The 26,968-nt window shown below is 39.6% G+C and overlaps 1 non-coding gene across 1 annotated transcript; it reads left to right on the plus strand.

The window, feature by feature from the left end:
* Window positions 1-2,766: 2,766 nt before the first annotated feature.
* Window positions 2,767-2,839, plus strand: Trnaa-cgc (transfer RNA alanine (anticodon CGC)). The gene has a single exon. It is a non-coding gene; the product is annotated as a tRNA-Ala (tRNA).
* The last annotated feature ends 24,129 nt before the right edge of the window (window positions 2,840-26,968 follow it).

Genomic DNA, 26,968 nt, shown 5'->3' on the forward strand with positions numbered 1-26,968 from the left:
GTCAACTGCTGTGGTCATCAGTCCCCTAGAACTTAGAACTACTTAAACCTAACTAACCTAAGGACATCACACACATCAATGCCCGAGGCAGGATTCGAACCTGCGACCGTAGCAGTCGCACGGTTCCGGACTGCGCGCCTAGAACCGTGAGACCACCGCGGCCTGCGAAAGAACAGGCTCCACGCATTCATATAACAGCAAGTTATATCCCGCTGTACGTATTGCTGACCTACCAGTAAGCGTTCAATGTATATTATTAAACATAACTCAAATGGCTACAGATGTCAATGTATCTCCCAGAACGAAGCGCCAGGGCAAAAGGGGGAGAGCGTAGAGGTACGAAAGTGTCACAGAAATTCTACAAAACCTGGAGGAATAGCTGCGGATGAAGAAACTTAATCTTCCGCTTACAAGTACTCTGAAGACTAAAGTTATGATTCTGCAAAATCCCGTACCCCTTGACAGTAGTGTAGACTTCCATGCACTCCACTTCTCTCTTGATGACATACGTAACACCAAAAGAATATCAGCTTGTCCAAGTTTGTAAGTATCAAGAAAAAGGACGATGTTAGTTCTCATAAGCTAGATCGTACATCATTACTTCCATCCCTTGATGTGGTTCGGGTAATACAGCTGTTTAAAAGGAAAAGCTTTGAGAAAAGGGGAAACACGGCTCCCTCTAGATTACGCAGTGGGTTTTGGTGCGAATTTTCATAGCAAAAGTAAGAGTGGAAAATGGCCGAACGGGGTATCAAATCGACCTCTGTAAGGTCTATGATTGCGAAAAAGGTTATATTTCAAATGTCTTGGGATATTAAAGCTGTGTGCTGGGCCAAGAATCGACCCCAGACCTGTGCCTTTCGGAAGCAAGTGGGTTACCAATTGGGTTATCTGAATGCGATTCCAGGCCAGTCCTTACAATTTTACTTCAGCCCAAATCTCATCTCGTATTTCCCCAAGTTCTACTGCGAAATTGGCGGGAATAGCACTCCTCGAAGAAAGGATATAGTCGGAGACATGGCGTAGCCCCACAATCTGTGGGCTGCTGCATTTATGTTGCTGTGCACACTCCGCTGTCAACTTTTCTTTCATTCCAATTTCAATTACAGAGCAGGTATTGCCGTAGTTTTCAGCTTGACTTAGCTTTTCTTTGTGCACAACTGATTAAACCGATTTATTCTTTATATTTATGTCCCTCATATAATTTAATATGAAGGTGCCTAAAATTTCGTCTAACATCTATTTTCCAGTTTGGGGCTGATGTTATGAGATGGTTAGAGAGATACACTGAAGGCTGTGTGAATTTCTCCGGATTTGTACAGATTAAAATGAATTTTCTTAATTTTTAATACAATAAATTTGAACTTAAATATACTAAAATTTCTCCGCCTATATTGTTCAAATCTTATGAGTTGATATTCTGAGGTATTTTCCTCTTCCACAATAGTTAGTGGATGTGACTCAATTTTTAAGCCGTTTGTGTGTAACCTCTTGGCATTTATGAGGTTAGCTTTGGTTCTGTTGACTTGCATTATGATATTTGTGACATTGGTTGCTCATAGAGATCATGAAGACAAGAGGATTGGAACTCTGTTGTATTTATTGACCAATTAGCTCCCTCTTCACAATACGCTATTGATGCTATTGATGTTGCTCTTAATTATTTATCCGCAACTGAGTTTCATCATTCTATATTTGAAATATATTTATGACACTGTATTAAAAAAAAAAGAATCTCGCCAAGTCTCTTCAACATTTCAACCTTTTCAGCTACACCATTCCCAGCAAAATGTTTATCTTTAAATTCCACTTATGGCCACCCTGGTGAGAGTTATGTTTCATTGACCGAACAATGAATATTACTCCGAGATGGTCAGAGAAGATGGTGGGTGTGACTTCTCTCCTAATCTTTTGGTATTCTATATTAGAAGGGTCATACGTTCTGTAAGTTGTACTTTGTAATCTACTAAGAACTTTAGAAAAATATAACTGTGGCGAGATATTTTATTTCCCACACGTGTTTCCATTTACGTATTATTTACTAGGCTCTGATGTTCTGCACAGTTAATTAATTCGGCCCGTTGGTCCCTTCCACTTAAAAAGCAATCCCTGTCACCTCGTACTCTCTTTCATTATAAATAAAATGTCACTGTTATAAAACTTGGCCTTTTCTTCTCTTGCTTTGTTCTCATATAGTGCACAGACGTTTATAAAAGTTGAATTAGAATTGTTATACACAATTCCCTTCCAAGATTCTAAAAGACAGATACCTTTAATTTCAATGCCCCCACAACTGTGCTCATGAGTTATGTTTAAATTTTCTTTGTAAGCAGCCCGACGAGGGCCCTAGCCATACGATTAAATAAATAAATAAATGGGTGTTTGACTGATAAAAATTTTTTCAGAGCAGCAACTTCATTTTGAACTTTGTACCTTTAAAGTAGTCACACGAATTGGTTTGTTCCATCAGGAAATGTTATTCGCCTGCGTACAAGCTTTCTTAAAGAGTATAAACTTAATACTTATTAATTCTGACTCTCATTTTTCTTCACGCTATTAGTCCTAAAATGTCATTTACATTCTTTCAATAAAAGATATCCTCCTCTTGTGTAAGTTCGTTTCTCATATCTTCATCTGTCCTTTCCTCTTTATCTTCTTCCCAGTCTAATCTTGCCTCTGAAGTGCCTTGACGAAGTAGTGGTTCATCTCCTGTTTCTAGAGTTTCGTTTTCGATCGTATTTGGTGACAGTTCTTGCGTACTTACCGAGCCGGGTGGCGCAGTGGTTAGCACACTGGACTCGCATTCGGGAGGATGACGGTTCAATCCCGTCTCCGGCCATCCTCATTTAGGTTTTCCGTCATTTCCCTAAATCGCTTCAGGCAAATGCCGGGATGGTTACTTTGAAAGGGCACGGCCGATTTCCTTCCCCATCCTTCCCTCACCCGAGCTTGCGCTCCGTCTCTAATGACCTCGCTGTCGACGGGACGTTAGCACTAATCTCCTCCTCCTCCTCTTGCGTACTTTCCTAATCTACTTGGTTTCTGTTTTCTGCAGTTAGCTTATTGACACGTTCCCACACAGAATCATCTTTCCCATATTCTCTTCCCTTTATTGTTCTTTGTTTGTCCCTTAAAGCGGGTGCCAAACTCTCTGCAGCTTGGATTGCTGGTCTTCGCTTTTTGGAGCTCTTTTTCTCTTCGGGGATCTCACAGCAGAGAAGTCACATGATATTTCTGGCGACTTGGAGAGGGTCCTCTCTGGTGACATCACTTCTCTCTTTCTCTCAGAATTTATTTTCTTGGTTTCATTATGAATCTGGGTGTTTTTCTCTTTTCTCTTTATTTTAATAAGTTTAGGTTCCTTGTGTTTGACTTGCTTCTGTTCAAAGGTATTCTTCTCCATAAGCATCTCCCGTTTCCCATCTTTTCTATCTATTGTTCATTTGTTCTTTATATACCTCTTCGTGGTGGTTTTGTTCTTCTTCAGTATCCATAGTTGACATTTCTGAAGCTGTTCGCATTTTGTGTTGGAAAACTGACAGAGTGCAGTGTGATTTCTGTTTCTATGGCCGTCTGTATTGCCTTCTGCACATTTGGTGATCGTTTGTGTTCTCATTTGGAGGGCTCATGTGTGTTGCCCGGAAGTCCTCACTGTGTCTCAGCCCTGTGTCAGTTCCGGTTACCGTCAGTGCCGTAGGAGCTTCCCCCTTCCTCTTGTTGACGGGTCTGCGGTGCTGCGAACGTATGCAGTGACACCGAATCCTAACCTTACGGGAACTGCTTAGCTTGGGACAACAACCTCTGCATTTGACAGTCGCAGGATGTGCCTTTTACTACACTCGTTTCGCATGTGCTCTGTTGAATTACGTAGAGCACATGTTCAGAACTGGGCGTCATTGATAAAAACAGCGTGATTGCTACACACATTTATATTATAATGTATGTCTCGTTGAAGCTCAATCATAATTTGACGACCGACATTCAGTACAGGGAACATGTACACTATGACCATCTCTGCGCAGTATTCGAAAATATTCTTCCTCACGGCCTAAGAGGTTTGTTAATAAATATTCGGCGGAATTTCAAACGACTGCTGAAGACCTATAAGTGTCTGTATACCTAGCACTTCATGATAGACTGCAAGGTAACTCACAGCACCATCTAAATGATTTAACTTTATAACAGCACCATACTTGTCTAGAATAGCGTTGCTTAAACCTGAGTTTTTCAGTTGCAAAAATGTAGCATTTGGAGCTGGGGACAAAAGTAAAGTATACCTACAACACTGTTCCCGGTAATCTGGAATTTTTACATAAAGCATTGCGTGTCGCATTCACACATTCTTACTGTGGAGCGGCGCGCGTTATTCGTGGTGTCCACCATCTGACGCCGCTGCTTTCCCTGCTTCTCACCGTGGTGGGCGGCTGTTGTATTTCATCGCTCTAGGCTAATATTTAAATATATTAACCTTTCCTTTTGAAAGTCCATTCTACCAAAACAATGAAAGATCGCATCCAATATTTTCCCATAAATTAATGACAAATTGTGTGATATCTCATTTGTTCAGAAACGTCTGTTGTTGAAGAGTCACACAAAATTTTAATCACAGCTGTTCGTTGCTACTGGCTGATAGCTAACACATCATACGTTACTGTATTGCTGATTCCATAATAGAGACGGATGTGAGCTACCGGTGGTACACGTCATCCGATGCGAGTGTGCAGCGCGACCCATTGGTGGCGTACGCCGACGTGATCGTTTTAACCTCAAAACCTACTGGCCTCACAAAATTCCTGACAACAGTAAATTTTATCGTATCTTTTCTCGTTAATTCAAATCCATTCATTCTGTCTTCTGATTCGTTCTGAGTGAAGCCATAATCGCAAAGAAGTGGATGAAACTGAGACAGCGGCACAGTCGTTGTGTATATCCAGGCGCCAGTGCCGCCGCCACACACAATTGCCGCACCACTGTTATGACTCGGATAAGTGCCAACGGACGTAACCAAGCACGAAACCAGACGCAAGCGCTCAGGTTTACTTCAGCCAGTACATGATGTCCTACTTTCGAACCTTCACAGAAGTTCCTCTGCGTAACTTGGGGAACTTACACTCGTGGGACAAAGGATACTGCACTTGCATGGCTTATCCACAGTCTGGGGTACTGTTACCAAAATGAATTTTTATTCTGGTGCTGAGTGTGGCCTGACATGGAACTCACTGACACGTAAAAACTGTTTGCCCGATTGGGACTCAAACCTGGAAACTACGTCTCTGCCTCTGGAAGAGTCGAGAATCATACTCGAGTAGCACATTTCGTTGAGCACTCGTCCGTGAAACGCAAAGTTCCTGCTTTTGAGGACGTTTTCGGCACACTGTTTAACCTGCCTGGAAGTTTCATTTCAGCGCGCATTGGGATGCATTATGGAAGTGTTTATTTGCTTGAAAGTAATCACGATATTTAAGGAATATTTGATTAGTGAGTTAAGGGAAACGTTTAACCGAATTTTCATAGCCACATGAAGATTGGGAAATGGACAAATGGGTTATCTAATTGACCAGTATAAGATCGAAACATATTCAACTCGTGGAGGTATGTACTGCCTACGCAACTAAATCATGGCAGTTTGTTTGTTGCCAACAAACTGCCTTCATCTAGTTGCATATATGTTTCATACCTTCACGAATTTAGAGCAACTAAGGGAAATACGGAAAAAGACATAAAAATGACGATATTCAATTCTTGTAAAGCATAGACGTTAATTAAGAAATACTTAATAACTCATTTCTAGTAAATTTACTAAATGAAATAATGTCCCAATTTTCACAACCTTGGGAAGATTTGGGGTTGAAAGCGAAAGAAGTAACAAACAGACCAGTATTATGTCTAGCTTTGAAAAAAAAATAGCTTGAAAATAATCAGAGCAATTTATTAAGAAAAACCCCAGATTAACGATTTGAGGGAAGCTTAATTGCTCGTATTTCACGTACAGCTACTGCTAACTGTGCAAAGAAAGTGTCAATAGCTTCATCTCTTCAAGGCCCTACTATTTGGCACATAAAATGATACATTGGTGTGATATTTAACCGTCAAGAAACCCTCTTTTGATTGAGGTATTGAATTTAGGATATTACGAGAATGGAAGACGCTAGTTCAGCTGTCAAGGCACTGCTGTATGACGTAAAAAATTGCGTTTGTATGAAAATTGGATTTCAGACTGGCTTTTTTCTTAATCAAACACGAAATTTAGAACATTTGCAGAATAGGGAACAGTAACAGGACAAATGGAAAGTTAGAATTTTCATTCTTTGAAGGCGTAAGTATTAAAGAGTTGAAATGGTTTACTTAGCTTGAAGTGTTTAAATCAGTACATTTAGAGCACAGACGATGCGAGGCAGGCAAATGAGGTGTCGATAGTACCGTTCTTTGTCATAAAAATTTGAAAATAAAGGAAATAAATATTAAAAGAGTGGAGAAATTGTTTTGTTCAGTGGTTTGTCTGAGAGTAATAAGTAAAATAGATTAGAGAAATATTTGATGGGGCTTTGAATCACGCTCTAAGCGATGTACAGCGAAAGACGTACATCAAGCTTGTCTCTAATCTATGATATTTAATAATTTTAGACATATTTTTTTCATCAACTGAGGTATTCATAGTTACTGTGCGTTGAACCCGCACGGGTTCTAACAACCTTATACTTCGCATTGACTGTTGCGATGTATGATTTTGTTTACGAAAATAAGTGTCAGTAGTTCGTTTGATACTTTATTCATATTTGCGACCGCAATAATCAGTTAGGTAAGAATCGCCGGTCATTAACAACAGTAACACTCACATGGAATTTCGTAGAATTGCGAGGAGCAAGCGCAGGAAAGAGCCTTATCCAGAAAAACAAATGAAGTTGTATCCTGAGATACGTTTCTATGACAATAGTTTTGTTTCCAAACAGAATAAGAGAAAGTATTTTCTCAATTATTAAATTAGAATAGTCTGCCAAAGAAGATTTCATATTCTGCTTATAACGATGAAGAAAACATTTTAGTGGAATTTTGGGTACAGGACATAAAACACAACCACCTATTTATTATGTGCAACCGTGCATTACTATGTTCAGTTAGAAGCGACTTTAGAATTGTGCAGAACACTTTCAATCCTTTCCTGAAAGATTTTGTATTTAATTAGACTTACATGTATCCATACATCTGAAAGTTAATAAATTTTGATGAAGTGAAGTTCCGTTTTTGCAGCAATATGAAGGACATAGATGGAACATAACTCCACAAATTTATAAGCAACAAATTATACACAAAAAAAGAAATACTTTGCCTTATACAGGGTGTTTCAAGAATGACCGGTATATTTGAAACGGCAATAAAAACTAAACGAGCAGCGATAGAAATACACCGTTTGTTGCAATATGCTTGGGACAACAGTAAATTTTCAGGCAGACAAACTTTCGAAATTACAGTAGTTACAATTTTCAACAACAGATGGCGCTGCGGTCTGAGAAACTCTATAGTACGATATTTTCCACATATCCACCATGGGTAGCAATAATATGGCGTAGTCTCTGAATGAAATTACCCGAAACCTTTGACAACGTGTCTGGCGGAATGGCTTCACATGCAGATGAGATGTACTGCTTCAGCTGTTCAATTGTTTCTGGATTCTGGCGGTACACCTGGTCTTTCAAGTGTCCCCACAGAAAGAAGTCACAGGGGTTCATGTCTGGCGAATAGGGAGGCCAATCCACGCCGCCTCCTGTATGTTTCGGATAGCCCAAAGCAATCACACGATCATCGAAATATTCATTCAGGAAATGAAAGACGTCGGCCGCGCGATGTGGCCGGGCTCCATCTTGCATAAACCATGAGGTGTTCGCAGTGTCGTCTAAGGCAGTTTGTACCGCCACAAATTCACGAAGAATGTCCAGATAGCGTGATGCAGTAATCGTTTCGGATCTGAAAAATGGGCCAATGATTCCTTTGGAAGAAATGGCGGCCCAGACCAGTACTTTTTGAGGATGCAGGGACGATGGGACTGCAACATGGGGCTTTTCGGTTCCCCATATGCGCCAGTTCTGTTTATTGACGAAGCCGTCCAGGTAAAAATAAGCTTCGTCAGTAAACCAAATGCTGCCCACATGCATATCGCCGTCATCAATCCTGTGCACTATATCGTTAGCAAATGTCTCTCGTGCAGCAATGGTAGCGGCGCTGAGGGGTTGCCGCATTTGAATTTTGTATGGATAGAGGTGTCAACTCTGGCGCATGAGACGATACGTGGACGTTGGCGTCATTTGGACCGCAGCTGCAACACGGCGAACGGAAACCTGAGGCCGCTGTTGGATCACCTGCCGCACTAGCTGCGCGTTGCCCTCTGTGATTGCCGTACGCGGTCGCCCTACCTTTCCAGCACGTTCATCCGTCACGTTCCCAGTCCGTTGAAATTTTTCAAACAGATCCTTTATTGTATCGCTTTTCGGTCCTTTGGTTACATTAAACCGCCGTTGAAAACTTCGGCTTGTTGCAACAACACTGTGTTCTAGGCGGTGGAATTCCAACACCAGAAAAATCCTCTGTTCTAAGGAATAAACCATGTTGTCTACAGCACACTTGCACATTGTGAACAGCACACGCTCACAGCAGAAAGACGACGTTCAGAATGGCGCACCCACAGACTGCGTTGTTTTCTATATCTTTCACATCACTTGCAGCGCCATCTGTTGTTGAAAATTGTAACTACTGTAATTTCGAAACTTTGTCTGCCTGAAAATGTACTGTTGTCCCAAGCATATTGCAACAAACGGTGTATTTCTATCGCTGCTCGTTTAGTTTTTGTTGCCGTTTCAAATATACCGGTCATTTTTGAAACACCCTGTAAATGTATGAATGATAAATCAATCAAATAATGAGTTTAATAAAGTAACAATTATTGTCTATGGAATACTGCTAAGTTCTACCCCATTCAAACTATTTTCGTACTGTTGCAGTTTTCTTTGTGAATGCTTTAATTTATCAAACTACGACTTTCTCGAAATTCACGATGAATATATGAATGAAGTAACGTATTAAATAAATGAAATATTGTTCCCTGAAATACACAACTGAAACCTATACAGTCATAAATGCTTACCAATAGGTTAAACACTTATGTAAATAGTTTTATCAATTAAGGTACACATTCCCAATGTTCAATCAGAAAATCTTCTTGCACTGATCGGTAGATCATTCAAGAGTTCTTCAGTTACTACTTTATCAAATAGTCATCTTACAAAGTGAAAACTGTGTCAACATGAAATACTAATTCTGAACAGAAATACTTTTATTCTGGCAAGAGTCCTAATACTCCAGATTTTCAGTTACGAACAAGAGTGATACTCGAACTGCTAACAGTTCGTGATATACTGAGCTGTGCTCCACTAAGCAAAAGTAGACGTATAATCCTTAACAGTCATGAATAAAAAATTGTTTTTACGTGATCTATAGGCTATGTAATTATGACAGTATGTGAGTGCACCTGTTCCAGTATGGTTCTGGAACGTTATTATCCGTTTCTAATATACTGGTACAAGTATGGAAGGGAAGACAACCCTAGCACCCAAAGGAGTGGAGAAGGCTGTCGATAATATGGTCAGTTTCTTGAGATAATGTTGCCAAATTTCCTACAGAAGTTATTTGTAATTAAGGAGAAGGTCTAAGACACCCAACCGATTCGGCTAACGTTTGGAATTTCGTTGTGTACAGCCTAAAATGCAAGGTTCTACGATAATTTTGTCAACATTCTTTTGATTTTGAGAATACCACCCCTAATGATCATGAAGTACAAGTGGCTCCAAACTGACAGATCTGACAGGTGACTGAAAACTGAGTAGATTTTATCATTATTATACGTTCACTGAAAGGACATGTGGCGTAGCGATCGAAACTTGTAGCTGGAGACACACACACACACACACACACACACACACACACACACACACACACACACACACACACACACACACACACACAGACGTCAGGCACTGCATCACTTTATCAGTAAATTTCGTCTATCTGTTCCTATTATATCAAAGACGAAATGTAGAGGAAAAAACTCAAAGAAAGCTTATATTCTTGCACAATTTAGTATAAAGAATAATTACTTCCCAAAGAAAGTTTGATGCACAACTGGTTGCCTGTACACATTTACATACACTCTAGATACAGCAAGATACAATCAGCATTTGAACTGTACAGTGTCTTTTACATTCAACAATATATAAATTCTGCTGATATAAAAAAATTATGTTCCATAGGAAGTTAAATGCACACTTCGCTAACTACACACATTTACACACATTGTTCAGCATAACCTATTTCAGATGCTGTAGATACCATGAAGAATATTCAGTGTTTAAATCGTACAGTTTTTCATATTTTTCGCACCTGTTGAATAAAATCACATTTAATCGTTCACATACACAATAAAATCAGCCACTAACATGTTCTGACATTTTCATACAAACACGATTAAATCGTTCACCTCCAAAGACACATGGTGGGCATCACTGTGTTTGGTGTGGAACGACCCAGACTCGATTCCCAGTGTCTCCTAAAACTGAAGCTACATTTAACAAAAATCAACAGACTCTATTTTTTATCAAAATGTGTTATTTTGACTGATTCTAGTACTTTAATACGAGCCTCACAAAGTGGCTAAAAGAAAATATGACAAAACTGAATCATTTCCATTGTAAAAGTTGCCTGAATGTAGCAAATGTTCACAAAAAAATTTCCATTGTTCAAAATTCCAAGACTCAACTAACCCTTCTTTTATACTACATTACTGAAACTTAGAACATAATAATTTAATTGTTATATTTAGTTGGCCTTATACTCGCTTTTGTTTATTGTGAGACAATAGCACAACATCCTACAAGACAACGAACTGTCTGCTGAGAATTTGTTGGACAACAATGCTCGTTGTTCTGATTAATTCTCTTTCATGTTTAGCTGAAGTTGGTACTTCATTACTGAGGTGGTAGAAGGTTCAGAAGATTCCGAAACAGTTTAGGAGGTGAAAAGTGCACGATAAAGTGGGAGTCGTCAATATCAAAAGAGTGAGATGTGCACATTTTCACTGTCAAACGAAGATCTGAATACATATTTCAACCACATTGAAATAATACAGGAAACAACATGCAGTGCAGGATATTTGTGTTTCAGTGATCTTTTGCATTTGAGAGACAATTTGTATATCAATAAAAAAAGCTGAGCTGCATAATTTCTTTCTACGATTAGTGTAGGCAAATTACACTTTTACGCTAGAATAAATATCCACGACATGGACACAATTTTAATTGACATTAGGCAGCCCAAATAAGAGTTAAACGAGTTTACAATGATATCTGGCATGTGCTATACTTTTAAGGGCCGAAAACAACGACAATAAACTTTCACATAGAATGATCCACTTAAGAGTTAAAATTTCTTCAGTCGTTTAGCGACAAACGTTCGGATTATATGGGCAGTTTTTATCAGTTTGGCATAAAAGTGAATTATGCTCTTGCTTCATCACTTGTAATTGAAAAAATGGCTGCTCCAAATAAAAAGTGTCAAACAGTAGCTGTAGATCATCGATTACTGGGTAAAAACAGCTCGCGAATTTTAGAATTCGCTCACTTCTTTCGAAATATAGAAATGAAAATGTAAAAATACTCTCAGTGCTGAAGAATAAACACGGACAAAACGGTGCATATGCTGAGTTTTATGAAAATTTGCAAATTAACATCTTTCCTTAATAATTGAGTGTGACAAAAAATAGCCTTTCCTATAAACTTATCTGATTGGTATTTATTGAGTTAAAATGGTCCTCAGCTAATCTGTGATACGAAGGTCTAATCAGGATTCTCCCAACTTCACAATAATATGAGTTCAAAATGGTTCAAATGGCTCTGAGCACTATGGGACATAGCTTTTGTGGTCATCAGTCCCCTAGAACTTAGAACTACTTAAACCACACATCCATGCCCGAGGCCGGATTCGAAACTGCGACCGTACTGGTCGCGCTGTTGCAGACTGTAGCGCCTAGAACCGCTCGGCCACTCCGGCTGGCAATGACATCAGGCATCATTAGTTTTTCAGACAGTAGTAGCCGCAAGCTATTGTAGTCACCCTATCGCTAAGTATAAAACGCTTTTCCCCTGAGCTGATATACTCAGTTTGCCCTTTTTGAAAGTGGACCCCACCTGTAACCGAACTTTGCGAAATGATCTTTGTGTGGATTAGTAGCATATTCGGTAGGAAATCAGATATTTGAACTGTTTGTTTACTAGTGCTATGTTGAAAAATATTCACACTACCTGAATTTTCCTTATTGACATTTGACACACAAGTCACTGAAGATGCCTCAAATAAAGACATTTGCACTAGGCAGCTGCGCAAACCTACAGTGGTGTCCCAGCTAGTCATGCCATAGGATGATTTCATTTCATATATCAGAAATGATCTAAATTTGTGTTGATGCCATCATCTTAAAAAATATCCTAAGGAACTGAATTTAGCAAAAATTAACATCATGATAAAAAGGAACTGAATGATCTGAATTTCTGTAAATTAGCATCACGATCAAAATTAATTGAGTGACCACAGTTTTACATAAAGAAGCACAGTGGTCAAACAAATGAATGATCTGAAACTGGGTAAATTGTAGCCACGTTCAAAACGTCAGACCAATAGATCTTACAAATAGTTTTCTCTTGAGCTCTAGCGCAAATGAAGTAACGTATGTTCCTGAAAGAAGTTTATTTCATAAACATGAAATCAGATTTCGTGTTAAATGTGATCCAAAAAAGTGTAACAAAGATCTGGATAGCCGGGTATATCAATGAAACCATCTCACATACTTGTTGCGATATTGAAAGTCACATGGCCATGAGATTTTACATTGTAGCGAGCCCCAATAAATGACAATTTTAATGTCCCATATGTCAATGAAAACAATGCGATCTCAACGAAAGTTGAACTGCCACGACAGTGTATTACTGAATTCACAGAACTGAAAGCAAACATGTCCAATCTGAAAACTGGTGCAAAATGTGTAATGCATAGACCAAAGGTATGAAATACTTATCTGGAAAAGAACTTAGGATTGATAATCAACAGTAATGTGTGTTAAATGATAGTGAAAAATCGATTGGGCAATTTATAATAATAACAAGCAATATGATAATAACGGTAGGCCTACTTAAGAAACAAATAAATAATAACATAAATAAATAATTAATGTGTTCTAAATAGCACGAAGTTTTAACCATAAAACAAACCACTGTACCACTTCTGGGAAAAGATGATAAGCACTTCACACTTCTGCTTATAGTGAATGCAATACATTGGTCTCATTGCTAAAAAATGATTGTGTGCCAAAATATGAAAATTTTAGTTGTTAGTTGTAAATAATAATCGTAATTTCTGCTTGCAATTTACATTGTTTTGTAAGGTTCTTACTAAGGTTGTAAATGATCTTGATTCACGTAGTTCGTTCTTATTGGCTACGTTATATCTGCTGTCCTACTGTTTAATCTGAACATCGAAGAGATAATGACCGAAATAAAGATTCAAAAATGGAATTAAAATTCAGAGTGAAATGATATCAATGATAACATTAGCTGATGACATAGCTATACTGAGTGAAAGTGAGGGAGAAATATAGGATCTATTGAATGGAAAGAACAATCTAATGATCATACAATATAGAATGACAGGAAATAGAAGAAAGGTGAAAGTAATGAGAAGTAGCAGAAATGAAAATAGCGAGAAATTTAGCATCACGGTAGGTGATGATACACATGCTGCAAAATACGCATGATAGATGGAGCAAAGAGAATATAAAAAGTAGACTAGCACTGGCAAAATGGCTATTCGTGGTCAAGAGGCGTCTACTGATAACAAACGTGGATCTTACTTTGAAAAAGAAAGCTATATGTTTGGGAATGTGCATCTGGAGCACAGACTTGTGTGGTAGTACAACTTGGACTGTGGAAGAACCTGAATAGCAGAGAATCGAAGCATTTGGGATGTGGTGCTACAGATGGACGTTTTTGGACGATTGAGAAGGTAACGAATGAGAAGGTTGTCTATAGGATCAGAAAGGAAGGGAATGTATGGAAAGCACCGACAGGAATAGCTGATAGAAAGGTAAGACATCCGTTAAAACATCATGTAATAACTGTCATGGTACTAGAGGGAGCTGTTGAGGGTAAAAACTGTGGAGAAAGAAAGAGATTGGAATACATCCAGGAGGTAACTAGGGATACAGGTTGTATGTGCAACTTTGAGATGAGGCTGGCCCAGGAAATCACGCTCTCATTATCTTGAACTAACCTGATTTCTGGTATGATGTACACCTTTTGATAAATCAGGAAGTGACTGCTATTATATGTGATTATGAAATATCCAATACAAATGCTCACCTACCAAATGTGAGAAAAAGGATTTAAATCTTCTGAATCTAAAGATTTTGTGCAAAGTAAAAGTTGAATGTCGCTTGAAGTAGGGATAGTACCTGTAATAGGCTATGCTCTATTGTGTGCCACATGTAAATGTGACCAGTCAATGAAGTGTGCATCTGAGTTTCTTAGGAATCTTAAAACCATTTTTATTCTGGAGTGCTTCTGTATTGTGTATGTGTTTAAAATGTTAAGCTTTCAATCTAGAAAATATTGTACACTTTATATTCTGAATATTTCTTGCTCTTAGTAGAATGTGTGTAAATATGTGCATCAGTTTTATTTGAAATGCGATTTACTTTGTAATAAATTTAAACCTAGATTATTTTTGTGATCTTTCTTCGCAATACCCTTCTAAGATCTTACAATTAGACAAGGGGAGAGGGATGAAATCTGCCGATAATGAGGCAGTACAGTATTTGATATAAACATTCAGTATTTTATATAAACGTTAATAGAATATGGAAACCGAGAGAGATTATATTCTCTACTGTGGCAGTTGTGAGGAAGGAGTTCATATTATTCTTTGGAAGTACTGTAGTAATGAAAATATATATCTTGAAGATTGTACAATAAAAAGCTCACATAATTTTGAGTGTAGCAGGCTGTATATATTGACTGGCCTGTTTCAGTTTTGGGTGAAAATAGAAGCTACTGTGCTCTCAGTGGTTGATTATTTTACTGGCTGTTAAGAAATTTCCCACTAGCGCCATCTTATTGTCTGTTTAATTTCTAATGGAAGCTAAGAACATTTTCCCAACAGTTACATCTTGGATTTGTAAATTAGATTCTGTCACCATCTTGGGTTTTTAAGATATCCTTCAGCTAACATCTTGCATATTTTTAATTTTCCATGAGCCACCATGTTGCATACTTTTTAAATTTCTCACTCACAATCACCCTATCTTCCTTTTTTAAATTTCCTCCATCTGCCGTCTTCGACTTTTTTAAGTTCCATCCAACGCCATCTTGATTATATCATGTGTTCAAGCTAACTGATGCTGCCATTTTCCCTGGTATGTAGGCGACCCACACTAGCACCTGAAAACCTTCTTTCTCATTTAAGTACAAAATGGTCTAGAGGCCCCATAGTTATACAATGGGGCCCCCAGACCATTTTGGTCTCAGATAGATTGATATCCTTTATCGATAAATCAGGATATTGGGTCAAATTAATACCTGAGCAACACCGAGCGATCAGCTAGGTCACCACTAAGTAAGCCACTCAGCTATGGCATAATCCTTAGACATTACTATCTGAAATGAAAACTTTGTGCAGATTGTATAGGGCAGAACAACTTCACTAGTAACGCGGTTTATGTGGAGCAGAAATCTCTAGGGTCTGAGAACAGAACTCCCACCGAACGTCACCAAAGAAAGGGACACTTAATACAAATTTATAACACTAATACGGTGGGCACTTCGCTAGTTACTGGGTCCCAGTACAATGGTTTAAGGATGCAACAAATGCCTACAGATTTTGTGACTTCGTCTTCTCCAAACACCATTTTATATCAAGTACAAATCAGGAAGCGTAAACATTGTTATCCTTTTCTTCTTGAATCTCGCAATACTTTATATTTGTTTGAATGGACACCACTGGCAGGTCCTGAGAGATAGGTAGGGAGTTAATAATCGAAGTATAACTCTATCTGCAGCTCTTTCTAAAACTATGTTTTGTTTGTCATTCATCTTATATTGGTATTATCTTCCGACATTGGGTGGCAGCAAGTGATACAACATTTACGAAAATTACTTCAGATGACATAAAGTAGGGATCTATGGTTGTTCGTCCTAACAGTCATTTAATTACGTAGTCCTACAATTTGGAAGAGAAGTGGTACTGTGATAGAGGGCTCCGTCTGGCGGATAACTTTGCTTTGCTGTTAGAGAAATATGACTTGAAATGCTCTGCAGAACCACTTGTGACACTATAATAGCTTAGTTTAATGTTATTTTACTATTTATTCATTCAAACGAATTTTTCCTCACAGAAAGTATACCTGCTACCTGGATTATACTGTTGAATAAAATAAATTTTTTCTCACTAACGTATGATTATATTTCCCAGTAGCGATACTCTATGCCTCTTCTAACTTCTGTTTTATGAGTTTTGTAATGGGTTTTAATAAAATTCTCTTTAGGTATTACCGCTATTGCAATATTGAGAATACACGGAGAACTAAAATTAGGCAGAATATTCACGTCAACTTTGTACTCCTTTCTTTTGAAAGTCTCATTGACCATTTTTAGCCAATGATGAAATGGTCCCATGAATAATGATTGGTGACACTTGTTACTGAAAATATTGTTCACGTGAAAACCACATTACATAAAGTTCATCACGTTTTCTGACAACCACTATATATTCTTGAAACTTCCTGGCAGATTAAATCTGAGTGACGGACCGAGACTCGAACTCGGGACCTTCGCCTTTCGCGGGCAAGTGCTCTACCCACTAAGCTATCCAGGATAATGCCGAGACATGGCTTTGCCACAGTTTGGGGGATGCTTCCAGAATGAAATTTTCACTCTGCAGCAGAGTGTGCGCTGTTATGGAGGTTCCTGGCAGATTAAAACTGTGTCTTGCACCGAGACTCGAACTCAGGACTTATGCCTTTCGCGGGCAAGTGCTGTACCAAGTGAGCTACCCAAGCACGACTAACGACACGCCCTCATAGCATTAATTCCGCCAGTACCTCGTCTCGTAATTTACAAACCTCACAGAAGGTCTCCTGCGAACCATGAAGAGGTAGCACTCTCGAGTTCCAGTCTCGGGTTGTCATAAGTTTTATTTTGCCAAGAAGTTTCATAACAGCGCACACTCTGCTGCAGAGTGAAAGCCTCATGCTGTAAACATCCCCCAGACTGGGGCAAAACCATGTCTCCGCAATATCCTTTCTTCCAGAAGTGCTAGTTATGCTAGGTTCGCAGGAGAGCATCTTTGAGATTTGGAAGATAGGAGACGAGGTACCGACGGAATTAAAGCTGTGAGGGAGGGTCGTGAGTCGTGCTTGGGTAGCTCAGTTGGTAGGGCACTTGCCCGCGAAAGGCAAAGGTCCCGAGTTCGAGTCCCGGTCCGTCACACAGTATTAATCTGCCAGGAAGTTTCGTAACGGCGCACATTCCACTGCAGAGTGAAAATTTCATTCTGGACCAAATACTCTTCATTTTCAGATTTTTGTGGTAGAAATTTTGAAGAATAATAAGAGTCATAGATACACGTTACTAAGGTCACTTGTAACAGCTAGATTCAAGTGTGGCATTGCTGCATTTTCTGAGGAGAACAACTCTAGAATTTCAGTAATACTTAATGTACATTTTTAAACAATTCCGCACTGTGTATGGAGTTTTGATACAGGGTGCTGGAGATTTGATATCTAGGAATATAAGAATACATGCAGGAAACTAAAAATTTATTGTTACGACAATCAAGACACATGTAATTACCCTCAGTACTAACGGAATTCGACGCAACTTAGTAAATATGTTTCACTAAGAAGTCTCTGTTATTATTTCATACATAAAGATCAGTTTAAAAGGTATTCAGAATGTTTTGTTTAAAGTATGCTGTTATTTCTTTAGTAAATATAAATTCTGCGTCTGACTTTGTTCTGAGTCCTTACGGTGTAGTTGGCTAGTTCCTTGGATTCATGTTCCTAAGATTAGTTAGACAATGAATTGCAGTAATGTAGAAGAAGTCATTTTACTTCAAATGATGGAGAAGAGCAATCAGGGTGTTTCGCCTGTCTCATGCATCTTGCTCACCAGATGGTAGAGTTTTGTCAGTGCTGGCTCTCCCATGACCATCAGTAGTTCTAATGGAATGTTGTCTACACCCAGGGCCTTGTTTCGACTCAAGTCTTTCTGTGCTCTGTCAGACTCTTCACGCAGTATCGTATCTCCCATTTCATCTTCATCTACATTCTCTTCCATTTCCATAATATTGTCCTCAAGTACATCGCCCTTGTATAGACCCTCTGTATACTCCTTACACCTTTCTGCTTTCCCTTCTTTGCTGCAAAATTCTGCATAACCTTTTGTGCGAAGGACGACCTTAATGGGGAGTAATCAATGAAATTTTTCCTTCTTATATTGTAATAACATACAGCATTGTTCCTGTCAAACCGATACAGATTATTTGTATTAAATTTAATGAGGGAATAAATATACTGTAAAACTGTAGTCAGAATACCCAGTTCCTTAAACAGACGTTTACAAGCACCGCATATTATTCTTACAGTACATGTTTCAGAGATGCAATCTCCCAAGATTTGAAATCATTCTACATGTAAATGTAGCTCAAATAAGTTGTTTCAGGGGTGCTAAACGCGATTTTTCCAGTTTAAATTCTCATCATTTCGGACACCTACAAACCTGGAAGACTGACATATTTACTATTTCCTCACAGTGTGTTAATTACACAGGCCAAAGAAAAATTTCTTTTCAAAACTTTCTTTACTCTGATAGCTGATCTTTATCGATGTCTATGAGCAAAATTCAACTCTAGCCTTAGTTTTTTTGTTTCACCCATATTTTTCGAGCTCCATGCCTTTAACTATATAGTATAAACATCCTATGCTATACCGTAAATGTGGAAATGAAATGCTTTGTTACAACATAAGCATCGTTTGTATTTAGTAAGCTACTTAAAACAATGATATCTGTTAATAGAAGTTCCACTTGTCAGCTGGAATTGGTTCGTATCTCCTTTCTCTTCTTTCTTTGAAGCTTCTTCTGTATCATTTTCTCAATTAGTCGCTTGCTGAACTTCTCGGTCAAGTGACCAACAGTAGTCCCCCACCATGTTGGTGTTCCAGCGGCCTTGGTAGCGATTTTCCATCACTTTAATGTCCTGGTGAAAACGCTGTTCTTGCTCCTCACTAACATCTCCAATATAGTCCAGGAAGTAATAAATTCGACTTTCCAAAAAGTGAACTTTCAGGCTCACTAAACATCTTAAAGTTTTAAACTTCTTTAACATAGTAGCTATAACAGAAACATATTCTGAGGTTTTTTCATGTCCTAAGAACTTTGTTACAACTTGCTTGAATGATACCCATACTTCTTTCGCAATTAAGGTCATTGTGGATTCAAAGTTAACATGAGACATTAATTTTCTAATGTCAGGTACGACCAAGACTCCTTCTTTTCGTTTAGCTTCTGAAAGGTGTGGAAATTTTTGGCAGAGATACTTACAACATGGCCCATCTTTAGGCAAAGCCTTTAAAAAGTGTTTCATTGGGCCTAACTTTATATGTAGAGGTGATAGGGGTACGTTTTTTGAATCTACAAGGTTTTTGTGTAGAATGTTCTTCTCACCAGGTTTTAAAGACTCCCTCACAGGCCAGTTCGTTCTGCACCAGTGTTGATCTCTAGCCATACTGTCCCATTCACTCAAGAAACATGGACATTTGGTAAAGTCATCTTGCTGACCAAGGAGCATGCATGTTACTTTTAGATCGCCACATATCATCCGACCAAGAGCTGAATAGCCTATGTTATTTTGCACTATTTCCAGGTTTTCATAGCTTCCTTTCATATGTATTGAATTTCCAACAGGTATAGATGCAAACATGTTACCATTGTGTAATGAAACAGCCCTTAAACTAGTTTTAGATGAATCAATAAACAGGCTACAGTCTTTCTTTTTGTATTCAATACCAAACTCATTCATCAGATGGAGAATTCCTGAGCAGTACACTAAATCACTTTCCTGTTGAAAAAACTAGAAAAACTTGCTGCTCTCTCTTCGTGTACATGTATATGCTGGTTAAAACTGCCAATATGTTATTTTATTTTAATCTAGGGCCAAGCAATTCAGCTTTCTCTTTCGTTAAGCCCATATCCCTAACTAAATCGTTAATCTCGGTCTGAGTAAACAATTTGGGGTCTAGACTTTTTGTATTACCGTGATATTCATCATCGTCTGGTTCATCTAAATCACATTGTACGTCAGAAAATACTTCCGCTGGAATAGACTTTAAATAATCTGGTGGTTCAGGAACTAACAAATCTACACCATGCCATACTGGTCAGATGGTGGACGGAAGGTTAGGGTAGCTTATCGTTAGAATGATTTCTTGACTCCCTCCATACGACAGGAAAAGCAAATCTAAAGGCCTTTTCTAACTTTTTGGATCATTTTTACAGATCTTCAACACATACATAAAATACCTTATGCAAAGGTTTACCTTATGCCGAGATTTATCTTGATCACCAAGTTTAGACCCGAAGTATAATAGATAAACCTTTTTCACAAAGCCTATAATGTTTCTTTAGTGTTATTCTATCACAAATTCACCACAGATATAATAAAAACAGTCAACATAGTTTTTACAACAACGATTATCAAAGTGAGGTTAGGTTGACAGTAAACAAAACACCATCTGTTAACAAAAAATACAATCGACCTTCTTTGCCAGCAAATGTTTTTCAGGAGTGCTACCAACGTCATCTACATTCATTACACCTATTTTAAAATTATTCTAATTATATAACAGATATTAAATTCTTTAAAAAATCGCTTAATCTAATAACTTTAACGGTAAAATATGAAGAAATTGTGGGTGATACAGATTTTCGAGTATCATGTTAGGATTTCCCACCCTCAAAAATGTAAAAATAAGATATTTTAAACAAAAAAGTTTTCCCGTTGTTGGCCTGTGTTATTGTTACTGTTGTACTTCTGTTTACCATGAGGCTAATTCTGTCTGTCGGAGCTCGTACTAAAACTTAAATTAAAGCAGTGAATATCGGATTAAATAATTTTAATGTACAATTTCAGTTGGTAAATAGGTCATGTTCAATTTATTTTAAATCGTTGTGACTGGGCTACAAATAGATTATGTCACCAGTACATATACTTTCTTAGTTCATTAACAAGTGCAATAAATAGCAATCACCATAAAACAACTTTTATCAGTTATTTACTCTACTGGCCATTAAAATTGCTACACCACGGAGATGACGTGCTACAGACGCGAAATTTAACCGACAGGAAGATGATGCTGTGATATGCAATTGATTAGGTTTTCAGAGCATTCACACAAGGTTGGCGCCGGTGGCGACACTTTCAACGTGCTGACATGAGGAAAGTTTCCAACCGATTTCTCATACACAAACAGCAGTTGACCGACGTTGCCTGGTGAAACGTTGTTGGCCGGCCGAAGTGGCCGTGCGGTTAAAGGCGCTGCAGTCTGGAACCGCAAGACCGCTCCGGTCGCAGGTTCGAATCCTGCCTCGGGCATGGATGTTTGTGATGTCCTTAGGTTAGTTAGGTTTAACTAGTTCTAAGTTCTAGGGGACTAATGACCTCAGCAGTTGAGTCCCATAGTGCTCAGAGCCATTTGAACCATTTTTGAAACGTTGTTGTGATGCCTCGTGTAAGGAGGAGAAATGCGTACCATCATGTTTCCGCATTTGATAAAGGTCGGATTGTAGCCTATCGCGATTGCGGTTTATCGTACCTCGACATTGCTGCTCGCGTTGGTCGAGATCCTATAAGGGTTAGCATATGGAATCGGTGGGTTCAGGAGGGTAATACGGAACGCCGTGCTGGATTACAACGGCCTCGTATCAATAGCAGTAGAGATGACAGGCATCTTATCCGCCTGGTTGTAACGGATTGTGGAGCCACGTCTCGATCTCTGAGTCAACAGATGGGGACGTTTGAAAGACAACAACCATCTGCACGAACAGCAGCATGAATTATCAGCTCGGAGACGATGGCTGCGGTTACCCTTGACGCTGCATCACAGACATGAGCGCCTGCGATGGTGTACTCAATGACGAACCTAGGTGCACGAGTGGCAAAACGTCATTTGTTCGGATGAATCCAGGTTCTGTTTACAGCGTCATCATGGTCGCATCCGTGTTTGCCAACATCGCGGTGAACGCACATTGGAAGCGTGTATTCGTCATCACCATATTGGCGTATCACCCGGTGTGATGGTATCGGGTCCCACTGGTTACACGTCTCGGTCACCTCATGTTCGCATTGACGGCACTTGGAACAGTGGACGTTACATTTCAGATGTGTTACGACCGGTGGCTCTACACTTCATTCGATCCCTGCGAAACCCTACGTTTCAGCAGGATAATGCAAGACCGCATGTAGCAGTTCCTGTGCCGACCTTTCTGGATACAGAAAAGGTTAGACTGCTGCCCTGACCAGCACATTCTCCAGATCTCTCACCAATTGAAAACGTCTGGTCAGTAGTGGCCGAGCAACTGGCTCGTCACAATACGCGAGTCACTACTCTTGATGAACTGTGGTATCGTGTTGAAGCTGCATGGGCAGCTGCACCTGTACACACCATCCGAGCTCTGTTTGACTCAATGCCCAGGGGTGTGAAGGCCGATATTACGACCAGAGGTGGTTGTTATGGGTACTGATTTCTCAGGATCTATGCACCCAAATTGCGTGAAAATGTAATCACATGTCAGTTCTAGTATAATATATTTGTCCAATGAATACCGTTTGTCATCTGCATTTCTTCTTGGTGTAGCAATTTTAATGGCCAGTAGCGTATTTACATTTTTAAACACATTTAATTTCGTGCTGCGATAGAAGGTCGTAAATAGTATGAGAAGATTCTGCTGTTAGCAACTTTTATCAAGTTTTTGCTGGAATGAGCAAATGTTAACCGTTCCTTGATAAAAAGAAGTGTACTGTGCTACTCACAACTTCGGCGTATTTGTTAGAACTGGAATGATGTCAAGGAACTATGTCGAACCGTTTACATTCTGCGAGTATTCACAAATCAACCCCGTGCACGAGTACCGTGATCATTTCTATTAGGAAAGATAGAATCCTGGATTATTCTCGTGAAAACAATACCTCTCCAATGGTTAGGAAACTTTCGGAGATACTTCTCACATAATCCAGTTATCAGGAGAGACACACCTGATCTGAAGCATTTGATTCATCTTCATATGAGAGCATCAAGTAAAAGAATGGGTTACTTTCTCGCTTGCGGTCGCTGCATTTATGAGGGATTTGCGTGTCGCCTGTCTGCCTCGCTAATGCGCCTGGGAGGGAAGTGAGTTTAATGGCTTGGCACACGCGCGCGCGCGGCTAAACGTGGGGTGACGACTGGCGGATTCAATTTGCCGCCGTGGAGCAGGTCTCGGGGTAACGAGATTGGCACGGTAACGCTGCCGGGGGAGGGACTTGGCACAGGTGTCGGCGAATCTCGCATATAAGCGACGTCTCGTGCCGCTGCTTACGCAGAACAAGTGGCCAACATTGGTTATTGTTAACGTGCAATATATATAAATACTACTTTACGCTCCACTTTATGATACTGCGTTTTCTTCCGAGATTCACACATACTAAAAAGAATGTCTCCAGTAAATTATCGATAGCTTATGCATATTTTTCCACCACGGCACTCGCAACATCATGTCACTAATACCCCATATATTTTGATGCGAGCATTCCGCGAGTAAAGGTAATGCACTATTTTGTTTTTTTTTTTTTCTTATCAGTCCTCTGTCTCGTGTGATACGGACCGCCACAAATTCCTGTGCCCTCTAGAGCTCCCTCAGATAGTATCAAAGTTATTCATGTTTTATCTTATTCCCAGGCATACGGTCTCTTGTTCTCGGTAATGTTTTCCATGTGTATTCCTCCTCATCATTTCTGCAGATAACTACTGTATTTCTTATCTTGTCACTGCACCCAAGTTTCGATATCCTTATACAGCACTACAACTCAGCCACTTCAGTTCGCTTACTTTTCCGTATTCCCATAGTCCGCATTTCATTATCCTACAGTGCTGTGCTCAGAAGGTAAATTTTTGGATATTTCTCCCTCAGATTAAGCACTATGTTGATGCCAGAAGTCTTCAAATGGTTCGAATAGTTCTAAACACTATGGGACTTAACATCTGAGGTCATCAGTCCCCTAGACTTAGAACTCCTTAAACCTAGGACATCACACACTTCCATGACCGAGGCAGGATTCGAACCTGCGACCGTAGCAGCAGCTCGGTTCTTGACTGAAGCGCCTAGAACCGCTCGACCACAGCGGCCGGCACTAGAAGTATCCTTTTGTCTTTGCTAGTCTACTTTTCCTTTTACTTCATTTATTGAAAGTGTGTTATTTTGCTTCCAACGAACCTGATTTCCTTCACTTCAAGTACTTCGGAGTCGCCAGTTCATGGCCAATCTCACTTATGCTACTCTTTGCCTTTGTCTTTCTTCGGTTTACACTCAAAAGATATTGTCAGCTCATTACATAGCTCCTTCCATTCATGCCAGTCATTTATTCCTCACTTCCACTTAGGATACCAATCTTAGCATTGATGTTCTTTCTCGCAAATTTTTAGTTCCACTTCAATAACTTACTTTAATTTTTGTTGTTATGCTGCAAGATATTAATGGGAACGGAAAGAGAGACTTTTTCTAGGAGCCTAAGGCCTGGCGTTGCTTCCCCACGTGGAAGTGTCAACGAGGCGTAAAATTTTCGATACAGAGTGATACCAGGAGTGAGTGGGATCAGTTGCGTGTAGCAGTGCGAGTGAGCTCTGCAGAAAAGTGTAGACAAGTGCGGAACAACCTGCCTCTACTACTCTCGTAAAATTATGTAAGAAGTACTATTTGGATGTGGAGCCGCGCGACCGCTACGGCCGCAGGTTGGAATCCTGTCTCGGGCATGGATGTGTGTGATGTCCTTAGGTTAGTTAGGTTTAAGTAGTTCTAAGTTGTAGGGGACTGATGACCACAGATGTTAAACCCAGTAGTGCTCAGAGCCATATGAATCAATTTTTACTATTTTGGCGCAACAACACCTTCCAGCGTTTTGACGAAGCAGTTATGATACTAAAGCAAACTACTTAAGCCAATACAGCAAAACTGCATACCGCTGACAACTTGTAATGCGCGAGACTGATTCGATTGTTATAAATGATGTCGAAACGCATAGCCATTCCTCAACGTCATGTATACCCGACCCCTTGCCTCGAGCAGATGCTCAGTAGGGTCGATGGTGTTCATGTAGTTTGCACTCGATTATCTCGTTATTGTATTGTAGCTGCTTGTGTGGGATTGTTGCAGTATATGTCATTCTCATGCTGCCTGATGTGATGATCACCAATTCATAGCCACCGATGACTATGAACCAGCAACCAGAACTGACGCCGTCACTGATGGACACGAAAAGTTCACTAGTTCACCAAGATCATTCCAATTCAAGGCACCAGCTGTTCTGAAACTTCACCATCGTTAGGTGAACCAGCAGGCCAGATCAGCGTATAACACTACATCATGGCGTCTGACATCGTGGTCAATCTGATGGGATAACATGGACAGTGACCTGAGAGGGCCCAAGTACTCACAGGATGGCGTTAGAGCTAAACCGAAATGCACGGCGGTTATGGTAACAGCCGTAGCAGACACAAGTCAATGAGAGGAGCTCTCTGAACCAATGGGTGGACAATCCACAACATTCCGAGGCATTAGCTTGGACTTGGGGCTGATGCAATTTTCGGCAGTCCTACCAGTGGCCTCAGTAGATTCCAATCTGGCTTACGGAAACAAACGGCCTCTGGGGAGGACACGGCGACAAGGTATATTTTGAGAAATAGGTGCAGTAACTTGTTTTATTGTATCTGATGACGCCACAAATATTTCTCGGCCTCCATCCTGACAAGACAGGAGTGGCTTCCAGTCCGGAAGCCCACTTGATCTGTAAACTGAACAGTGGGAGTAAGGGCTACATACTTGTCTCACATTTCTGACGTGAGTGTTTCATTACTGGTTATCCAACCTAAATCTTCCCTTTTTCTTCTTGTGTATGTTGTGTATTATCCGTTTCTCCGTATAGTTTACATCTATTTTACTCAGAATTTCTAACACCTTGTATCATGTTACGTTATCAAACTACTTCTACGTTGTCAAGTGCTGTGTACATTTCTTGATTTTTTTATGTCTTGCTGACATTGTAATGAAATGTACACTCCAACAAAAGGCTGACTACGTATATTAAAGATTGTTTGAACAGTGTATTGCCCTCCACGGTAGTTGTAACAGCAATCAGAAGTGTCTCATAAGGAATTGCATGTGTAAAGATGAAGATGCTTTTCAATAACATTTGCAGAAATGCGTAAGTCATTATTATATATTTCATGAAAGGAAGCACATTTATCCTTAAACTGCTTGCCACCGTTTCACCACAAACTAACTTAGAGGAAGAGGGTAACATGAAACCACGTGTGTACACACTATGGCAGCAGCAGGCTTGGTCATCAGCAAAACGAGATCCGATTTAAATGCCTTAATGTCGATCGAGATAGGCCCAATTAACGAGCGCTTCTCATCACACGATATCTTTGCTAAATTTTCATTGTCGCCAGCATCATTTGGGCTAATATACCGATTGCGAAACCATTTAAGGTGGTAAGCTGCCCCACTTATAATTGCATTGGCATTCCATATAGTCACAGTTTAGTAGTAATCATTTGTTATTCCGTACT

Source organism: Schistocerca serialis, chromosome 8 (genome assembly GCF_023864345.2).
Source record: "Schistocerca serialis cubense isolate TAMUIC-IGC-003099 chromosome 8, iqSchSeri2.2, whole genome shotgun sequence".
Lineage (NCBI taxonomy): Eukaryota > Metazoa > Arthropoda > Insecta > Orthoptera > Acrididae > Schistocerca > Schistocerca serialis.